The following is a 10,694-nucleotide window of genomic DNA, read 5'->3' on the forward strand; positions in this document are numbered from 1 at the left end:
TTATACTCACAAGTTTGGGGTCATCTAAGATTAAGTATTATCATTGTGTTTCTCTTTGCATGTTTTGACTTCCAGAATAATTGAGTTTATTAAGAATAATTGAATTATTCAAACGGTCCACAGTCGGTCATACGTTGGAAGTAGGTATAAAAGAAGACTGTCATGAATTGGTTTGTAGATTGTCTAAAGTGTATTGGACATAGCAAATGTTTGCTGCAACGTTCATGAGTGCTTATGAATATGATTTTGAGCATTGGATTAAACCCACGCTCACCTAGATTGTTTCATGGATTTTATCACGAGCGATTGGTGAGACGATAATATCTAGTATTCTTGAAACCAAGATGTGTGAGTTGTATCTTGCTAATCGGTTGCACATTGATAATATGTAAACGCACCAGTAACTTGGTGTTATAAAACTTATTGTTGTGCGTAATTCGGTGAGTGAGTGCAAGCAAACATTGAGTCGAAGTTTGTCCGTTCCTTTTACCCAAAGTAGGATAAAAGCGATATATGTGGGGCCCTTGATGATTAAGTGATGACAAACGTAAATGCTCGGCCGGGCTAGGGCTAATTTGATTTGTTCAATTAGTCAGCCGCCGTAATTTGGAAATCGGGAAAGAACACATAGACTGAGAGAATGATTTCAATCCATGTCTCATGTCTATACGATATCAAGAATGGAGGAATATATGATCCCTTATCTAAAGGACAAGTTACTGATAAGATCAGAGTTCGACAGTGTCTTTGAGAGCTACGATTGCTAATCCCGTTGTACTTACTATTATAGTTACTAAACTTATCCAAGTGGGAGACTGTTGGATTAGTGCCTAAGTCCATAACCATATTTGTCAAGTACTTGACCCGATTGTGCATGGTCCTTTTGGGTTGCCTTCACCAGAGCAACTTGATTGGAGAAATAATAGAGAAAGAGGTTATTATGATTTATTAATATGTTATAAGAATAATATATTAATGGAGAAATTATATTTGTTTAATTAATATTAGTCAATAATTAATTAAGAATTAATTTAGTGATCAAGTGTAATTAATTAAACCAGAGGGGTTGAATTGTAATTATGTGATAGTTAGAAAATAGGGTAATGATTATCCTTGATATGGGTTGGACGAATTCAAGAGATAAGATATCCTTGAAATCGTCCAAAGGATAAGGATAAGGGTTTTCAAGGCTTGTCTTATGGTCACTTGGTGGGCAAGCAACTAGATAAGGATAAGGATTGAAACCTAATCTCTACACCTATATAAAGACTTCTAAGGCCATAAGAATTCGGCCATGCCTCGTCTAGGGTTCCTAGGGACGAATTTCATACCTCTTCTCTCTCTCTCTCTCTCTATAGCCTCTCCAATTGCTTTTGGTGTTTGTGGGCCATTAGAGGTACTACACTTGTGGTACTTGCTTTCAAGACTTAGGGTTTGAAGATTTGAGTTGTTATTGCAATATAACAACAAGAGGTATGTGATCTAACCTTTATGTGTATTTTGAAAATACTAGGACATGCTAGGGTTTCTTCATATGTTCATAATGTTGTGTATCTAATAGTGAAAACATAGATCCAATTCTAGGGTTGCATGCACACATAGGATTGTTTATACAAAACCCATCACATACATCCCTCGAGACTCTCAGACAGCAGGTTTCGGGAACCCGGGTAGAACTCCAGTTAGGATTCAAGTTCAGTTGTGTGTTAGGTCGAGTGGGTGTTTGACCCAATATGGAAAGTGTTGTAAGACTACGGGGGTAGCCGTAACATTCACTAGCAGCCATATAGTGTTAGAGTGTTGTAAGTTTACGGTTGTAGCTGTAGCATTCACTAGCAGCCACATAGTGTTAGAGTGTTGTAAGTCTGCGGGTGTAGCCGTAGCATTCACTAGTAGCCAGATAGTGTTAGAGTGTTGTAGGTCTGCGGGTGTAGCCGTAGCATTCATCCAGATAGTGTTAGAGTGTTGTAAGTCTGCAGGTGTAGCCGTAACATTCACTAGCAGCCAGATAGTGATAGAGTGTTGTAAGTATGCGGGTGTAGCTGTAACATTCACTAGGTTGGTAGATAGCAATATTGCGTTGTTAGGACGCGGAAGGAACAATAATACCCACCAGTTCGGGTGGGTAGTGATACATAGATGTATCTTTCAGCATCATTTGGTATTCGGTAACTCAGGTAAGTCTACATAGAAACACTTATTTAAGTACTAGCACCAGAATCTATCCAACAAGTATTTATAGGTACATAAACTAAATTAATCTTAAAATAGACCAAAACATGTATTATATGTTTCTTAACCCGCCAAGTGTGGTATTTAGGACAATCCAACTTCAAATGACCAAGTTTTTGAAGAAAGAAGCATTTATGAGGTCCCGATTTCTTTTTCTTTTGATCACTACCTAAATGTTGTTTCTTTTACATTGGTCCCTTAGTAGCAACTTATTTTCTTTTTCTTTTACCCTTATTTTTAAAGGTACTAGCAAAATGATCACTTTTAGTCTGGAACTTGTCCCCCTCGGGACAACGGCTGGTATGAAAAGCGTTGGCGACATCAGTCAGCCACCGACTACTAGCAATGGGGTCCCTAGCCCCATGATAGTCTGGAGCTCCACAAGCTTGTAACTCTCAGAATGTCAACGTACGTACCCCCATCATAACCACCATCTTAGTACAGAAGGCACTCATCTTCTCATCAAGGATCTCCAATATACCCTTCTTGAACGTACCGAAGATCACTCGAGTCTGGTCAATAATATTGCGCGTAATCTTAGCTAAAATAAACTCTCTCAACTGATCATCAAGCTGCCCGATCCAGATCCCTCGTCGGCGCCAGAACTGTCAACTGGTCTAGTACGTAGCATCACCATGCTGAAAATATACCATAACAACCATCAGAATACTCATCATATATCGAGGGATCACACACGCACTACAAGTTCTCCGGTTTCATCTCAGCCCTCCTTGACTCGAGTACGGATCCTCTGCTTTCAGTAGTACGGGCCCGTACTACCTTCCACATCTATCTTTACTTTCCTCAACATTTTCCTTGACTCCACCAAGTCCCTTTCACTACTGCTGCTTTCCATGCTAATCTCATCCTAGGCTTACCCTAGGGTAATCTCCAACCCCAACCCAACCCTCAGCTACTGAATGACTCCTCATAATGCCAATTAGCCACTTCATGAATACCATCATATGTAACAAGCCTCGGATAATCTTGTGATAGAAGTGACATAGGAACGGCTTCCACCTGTGTTAGGGCTATAACCAAAGGTGAATATTTCAAACACTCAACCACTTGTAGCATATATGAATCATACAAAAACGGATTGAGTTCAATAATCATGTTCTGATTTGGCTTGGTAGAGAGCAATGGGGATGAAGCAGTTTGGTCGTGAACCGATGAAGAAGTCGCCATTGTTGATTGAATGAAGAAGATGAATAGTTGTGAATCGCCGTGTAGATATAGAGACTTTGTTGCAGGTGAAAGAGACAAATGGAATTAGAACTCCTTTATATACCACTGCCAAGAGAGAGAAAGAGTCATCATCATATTGATGAGATCACTGAAAGATCGCCTGAAAAAGCGCGATGTGACAGGTTGGTTTCTCCCAGGTATACGTCAGCACATGGTTTAATTAACCGTTCAAATTCACGCGCCTAAAATCTTATCCTCAATCGTCGTTTGAAATTCAGCTTCTCTCCAAAAATAAACAAAAACTGAACCAACAACAACCAGAATATAGGAAAATAAAAATTTTCGTGCAATAGGGTGACAAAAGATAAAGAAATAAAGCAAAATGTGTATGGGATGTGAGTGATGTCTTATTAGAAGACATGAAGCAGATGATTCCGGGCAAGAATCACTTCCTTCAAAGTCAGGAGAGACTTGAAGTGCTTGTGTGGTTTGCCGAGAAAATACGATCAACTGTTTGTAGAGAAACATCGAAAGGCTTCTTTTAATTTGTAGGCTAAGGGTAGCTTATCTTCAACCGAACATCAATACTTAACATAAGATCGATCGTTGGTAGAAGTACTTGTGAGACCGATGTGGTATGTTGAACAACTAGGTTGGATATAATTCATAGTGACTAAAGAAGTGATAGAAATCAAAAAGAAAAAAATAATAATAAACTAGATCCTTTTGGGAAGAAAGGCCTTGGTGTTAAACGATTTCATAAAAGACCACGCAAAAATAAAAGAGATTTCAATAGGTACACAGTAAGATCTTGAATATAATAATTCACCGTCAATGCATTGTAGGTGTTGGATTTCGGGATTCACTCAGCATGTGGTATACGTATCTAAGATCACAAACACAAATTTTATACAACCATAAACCTCAGTGGTAAGGACCGATAGTCTCAAGGGTTACAGTGGTGAACCGAAAGTTGATGGAGAATAGAATGAGGATGGTTTAAAGAACTGAAAGTACCTCTGCTATATAAATATGACAAAGCAGAAAACTCTTAACTCATATGAGAAGAGTAAGGTAGCTCTTGACTTGAGTTAAATGTAGCAGCTCGATTGGGAAGAAACGATAGGTATACATCGAATCATTAAGGCCTTCCTCTTAGTCATAGAGGCTTTGGTCAACATGCTTTTAGGGACCCTTAACTAGTTCAAATGAAGAAAAAAATACCAGCCTTAGCTCCAAAAATACCAGCCTTAGCTCTAAAAAACCACTTATGACCACTTATTGTTACGCTGTGCAGCACACGTACATCACTTGGCATTCACAGCTGTTTATTTTCCAAAAGGCTTCTGACTTAAAAACTGTTACGTATGTGCTGCGTGGCGCAATAGTTGACCCTCTACTTCAAATATCTTCACATCTTACTTTAACTTATTGCAGCAGTCTGCAGAGGTTAAAAAAACAAACAGACTTTTTATTATATGTTGCAGCATTTCGTCTCCCTGTTTTGCTACAGAAGGTTACAAAGGCGGTCCGCGGACTTCAGATATTTTCGCTTCGAAAAAACAAACGGCACCTTACTTATGCAGCAACCTTACACTTTTTTTTTTTTTATCTATTTATGTAATCATGATGTTTCATGTTATTACCAAATTGTGAAATAAATCATAACTTTGGTAAATGTTTTTGAACAAATTGAAATATAACTACATAAATCGGTAAGAAATCGACTTTGCTGGCTTGTTGCAGATTTTGGTAAAAATGTGACACCTATGAATGAATAAGTTAGTAATCCTAAATATGTATATGCTGTTTCAAGGATTTATGTAATACAGTTTGGATAGTTATGGAGCAAAATATAATTAATCGTGGTTAGAAAATTTTGGGAGAGAGTTATTTATATTTTATTTTATTTTTTATTTCAAACAATGCATTGCTAGGATACATATTAGTTTGGTTTGTAAAGTTTGATTTTAGTTTGGTGATATTATACTCTGTTTTAGGTTCTTAGAATACCGGTATTAACTTGTAGTGGTATATCATCTCATACTAAATTGGGTGAACTTACATCACTACAAAAAGATTGGACAATAGCGGCGACACGCGTCGCCGCTAAAGGCTAGGCGTGTCGCCGCTAATACCTTTAGCGGCGACATGTCGCTGCAAATACGTCGCCGGTATTGTTTCGTCGCTAATACGCTCAATGTCGCCGCAAATACATGTTGTCGCCGCTAATACTTCCGTCGTCGCTAATGCTGCCCGTCGCCGCTAATATTTTGTCGCCGCTAATAGGACGCTGTCGCCACAAAAGCCGTCGCTGCTAATGCTCTTTTGATTTTTTTTTTTGTTTATTTATTTCACATTAAATTTATAATCAATCCAAATATTAATCCATATAGCATTTGAAAAATCTGATAATTTTATATAGAAATATTAATACATAAAATCAATCCAAAATATTAATCCATATATATACCACATTTAGTATTGTTTCAAATTACACAACGTTTCATAAAATCCTAAAATAACTACTCGTCCTCATCATCATCTCCATTATTTGGTGGCGGCAATGAGCGAAACCACTCTTCCAATACTGCAGAACAAGCCGGGTCTTGTAGTATTGTTTGGAGCATTTGCAACTATAAAAAAAACAAAATATATTAACAATATATCAGAATAACATTATAATTAATTATACCATTCAATTATAGCATTTACTAACAATTACCTGTGATTGTGGTTGTTCTTGTGTCATTGGTTGTTGCTGATCGTACATAGACACAACGGTAGGTGGTTTATGTCCAATGCCTCTGATATGTCCGCGTCGAACACCCAATATTCTTTCAAAACAATCTTTTATATCAGTTGAAACCATATACAATACATTACTAGAAGTAAGTTGCTATTAATAACCTAATTAAGCCAAATGTATACATCCAATTTGCATATTTCAATTTCATCCAATTTCATACAATTAAGCCAAATGTATATATCCAATTTCATACAATTTGCATATTCCAATTTAATCCAATTTGCATATTCCAATTTCATACACTTAAGTCAAATGTATACATCTAATTTGCATATTCCAATTTCATCCAATTTCATACAAATATAAACATCTAACTTTCATTTTAAGGCAATGTGGTATAAACATAAATTTCAATCCAACAAATGTATATATTCATGTCATTTTTTTATACATCAATCTAATCTAAACATAAATATCAAAATATACACAAAATGCATAATTAAATTCCTACAAATCTGAAAAAAAAAACACACACAAACCAATAAAATATATACAATCAAACAAAATTATCCAATAAAATGCATAATTAACCACTTCATATCTCAAAATACAAACATAATCACTCAATATAATTGAAAAATGCTCACATTTTATCATCTTAATTAACACAAAAACAGAAAAATCATAGAAAAAGATGAGAAATTCGACCTTGGGGAAGGAGCGGCAATTTCGGAATTTGCAAAAATATCACCGGTTTATGGCTGTCTTGGAAGAAGGAGGGGCAAGCACCGGTCCAAGAAGCAATTCCAACTCCACAAACTTGTCAAAAAAGCGTGATATTGCAGAAAGAAGAAGAGGAAAACGAGAGAATTGGAAGTAGAGAAGAAAATGGCAGAAAGGGAACCTGTGAAGGGGTAATCTGCGTTTAGTATTAGCGGCGACGTTAGGGCAACAGCGGCGACAAAAGGGCATTAGCGGCGACATGTGGAGGGAAAAGGTAACGCGCGTTTCCGCTATCCTTTATAGCCGTTAGATCAAAATAAAATCGGACGGATGGGGTGAAAACGACGCGGATCGCTAAATCAAAGCATTAGCGGCGACGCCTTTAGCGGCGACACGTAAATGACGCGTACGTGTCGCCGCTAAAGGCGTCGCCACTAATGCTTTGATTTCTTGTAGTGCATCACCATAAAGTTATCCTTGGGCATCCAGTTGTGAGAGTAACATTAAATAAAATGTATACCATCTTATCTTTAAAGTTTAAACCACAATTTTATCAACATATGCATCTTATTCAATTCTACTTCAGAATACAAAGTTAAAATCTTTAGTCTCACATAATGGTGGTCCATTGTACCTTGTGTATACGGTGATTGGTGGGTGTATATGGAGGTTTTTATAGAGTCATGTGTGTGATAACGAGGAGAAAATAGATATTGTGTTTATGCTCAGGTAAGTTTGGTTGGTTACTGCTTTTATTTTTATAATATTTATAACAGGAGTTAGTTACTGATTCTTAAACTAAGGTCCCGTTTGATAGTTTCTGTTTGGAAAAGTGTTGTCTGGTAAAGTATTATCTGGGAAAGTTTTCTTACTGGGAAAGAAACCATGTTGTTTGATTGTATATCTGACTGACTGTGCTGATAATAAAAAATGATCCGATTTATGTCCGATAGTTGTGGGATGGATGAGATTTTTTAAATAAATTAGAATGGTGGTGGTATTGTCCAAAAAAATGAATTAAAAAAATTAACTAAAAGAATTAATAATCCAATAAAGTAATATTTATTATTATATAAATATTATATATTATAAATAATATTTATGAATTGATAATAATCCAATAAAAGAATTAATCCATAAAAAGGAAATAAAAAACGAATTATTGAAAAGAAATTAATAATCCAATAAAATAATATTTATTAATACATAAATATTATATATTAAAATAATATTTCTTAATATAAAATAATACATTAAAAAAGTAATAATTCAATAAAAAATCAATTTAAAAAAATTAATAATCCGAGAAAGAAAGAAAGAGGCGGGGTTTGGGGCTTTCTTGAAAAGACATATTATATTACTGGGAAATACTCATTTTTTTGTGCAAATCAAACAGTCTTTCCGGTCCATTCAGCTAGAAAGATCTGTTTGAACCTGAAAAGATGCTTATCAAACGGGGCCTAAATAAAAGAAGACAAAGCCAAATCTAATCATCTCTACGTCTTGGAATTAGATTACAACGTTTCCTTGTAATTCAATTCAACAACTGTTGACTAAAAAATGAATACATGTAAAACCACTAAGTTTGGTCTTGAAGAGGTCATCAAAACAACTTTTCACAAACAATGTAAATCAAGAGACAAGTATTTGAGCCCTATAATTACAAAATATGGAAGATCATAATTTATATATTCGTTTATGTTTTTTTACAAAATAATGGAACAACATTAACATGCAAGTTTTATATATTTGTAATTTCTTTAAAATGTCAACCAACCAATAGAAAAATAAAAAATTAGTCAGTGTCTACTTCAAAAATATCGAATGCCACTTAACTATAGCTGTATTTTATTTTTTTTAAAATGAACCACCCAATATCTTATGGCTAAACTTCAAAGGTATGAAATACAACTCTACGACGGAGTACGATCAGCTGTTTATTCTTTAAAAAGTCAACCAATTAGTAAAAAGAAAAGAACCAAAAAACAATGTCTAGACTTGAAGAATATAGAATAGAGTTGGGTTGATAGTTGTGTTATCTTTAAAAATTCAACAAACCAGTAAAATTGAATGTCTGAACTTCAAAAATACGGAACACAACTCAGCTGATGATAGCTCTTTATATTTAGTTTATTAGGTAGGTAAATACCGTAAATAGTCTTCATCTTTTGTTTTAAACGGGTTAAAGTTGATAGTCATTTTGGTTACGTTATTTAATCTAACATTTGTTCACACAAAGTGAATATATATGAAGTCACCAAGTTAGGTTTTGAACAGGTCGAAACAATTTTTCACATAAAATGCAGACACAATTGTTTGAGCCATATATAATTACAAAAGATGGAAGATCATAATATATATTTGTTTATTTTTGTTGACAAAATATGAAACTCCTAAAAATGAGTGTCATTATTTTCTTTAAAAGGTCAACCAACCAATACAAAGAATCTAATGTCGAAACTTAAAAAACATGGAACACAACTCAGCTAAGAGTTGGTTGTATTTAGTTTACTAGCTTGGTAAACAATCCATCTTATTTTAAAACCAGCTTTGGATAGTAATTTTGGTTACAGCCTTTCTTTATTTTATTCGACAATTGGTTTACAAAAAATAAATATAAAAGGATTCGCAAAGTTAGATCTTGAACAGGTCAAAGCAAATTTTCACAAAAAAATTTGTAAATCATAGGCAATTATTTGAGCCCTATAAATCACAAAAGACGGAAGATCATAATTTGTATATTTTTATTTATTTGGCACATATTTTAAGTGTGAGTTTCATATTGTATTTTCTTTAAAATGTCAACCAACCAATAAATAGAAAAGATAGAAAGAATCTAAAAAAACATGGAATACAACTCTGCTATCAGCTGGTTATATTTAGTTTATTAAGGTAGATAAGTTCTACTTTTTTATTGGATAGTGGTTTGTTTCCTCACCATATATTCTTTCATATTTTGGTTTGACGAAAAAATTATGATAGTGAAAGATAATCATATTTTAATCAACAGTGACAAATGCTAACATGAATTTCAAATCTATTACATGTTGAGTAAATTCCTTTTTTTTTGTTCCTGTGCTGAGATGGAAATTATGGATTAGATCCCTAAAATATTTTTTTTGGCACGGAGGATCCTTGTACTTTTGGTTTATTTTGGATTCAGTCGTCATTATCACTCAATTTGAAGGTCCAATTATATTTACAAAAGTAGTCTGGTGAAATCCAAAGCAGTCAGGTTTAGTGGGTTTATGCTGGCGCTCCACAATCTTTTGGCAATCACATCCAATTAGTTCGAAACCGTAATCGCCAGCAATCTTCCAAATGAAGCAAAAAATAACACTTTCTTGATAGAAATGGAATTGAACCCTGACCTTGAAGATGTAATTACAAAGATGGAATTAAAATTGTAATTTAATATATTCATTTATGTTTCTTGACAAAATGATGGCACTGAAAATAATTTTGACATATTTTTAATTTTTTTTTATTAAAAGGTAACAAAATCTGTTTTTTTAGGCCGGTTCAAGTGGATAGTGATTTCCTGAACAACATATTTCCATTCACAATTTATTTTGAGATAAAAAAATAGTGATGGTTAAAGATAATCATTAATTAATTAACAAAATGTTGACATCATGTCCAATAATATAGTTAAAATTCATTACCATAAAATATTTATAGTAATTCGACAATAAAATGATATGAACTGTAGATTTCCTTTTTGTTTTTTCCATTTGTCTTTTTGACAAAAGAAATATATCATTCCACCTGTGAAATCTGATTCAACTGAACTATCGTCTTA

Source organism: Lactuca sativa, chromosome 8, assembly GCF_002870075.4.
Source record: "Lactuca sativa cultivar Salinas chromosome 8, Lsat_Salinas_v11, whole genome shotgun sequence".
NCBI classification, from domain to species: domain Eukaryota; kingdom Viridiplantae; phylum Streptophyta; class Magnoliopsida; order Asterales; family Asteraceae; genus Lactuca; species Lactuca sativa.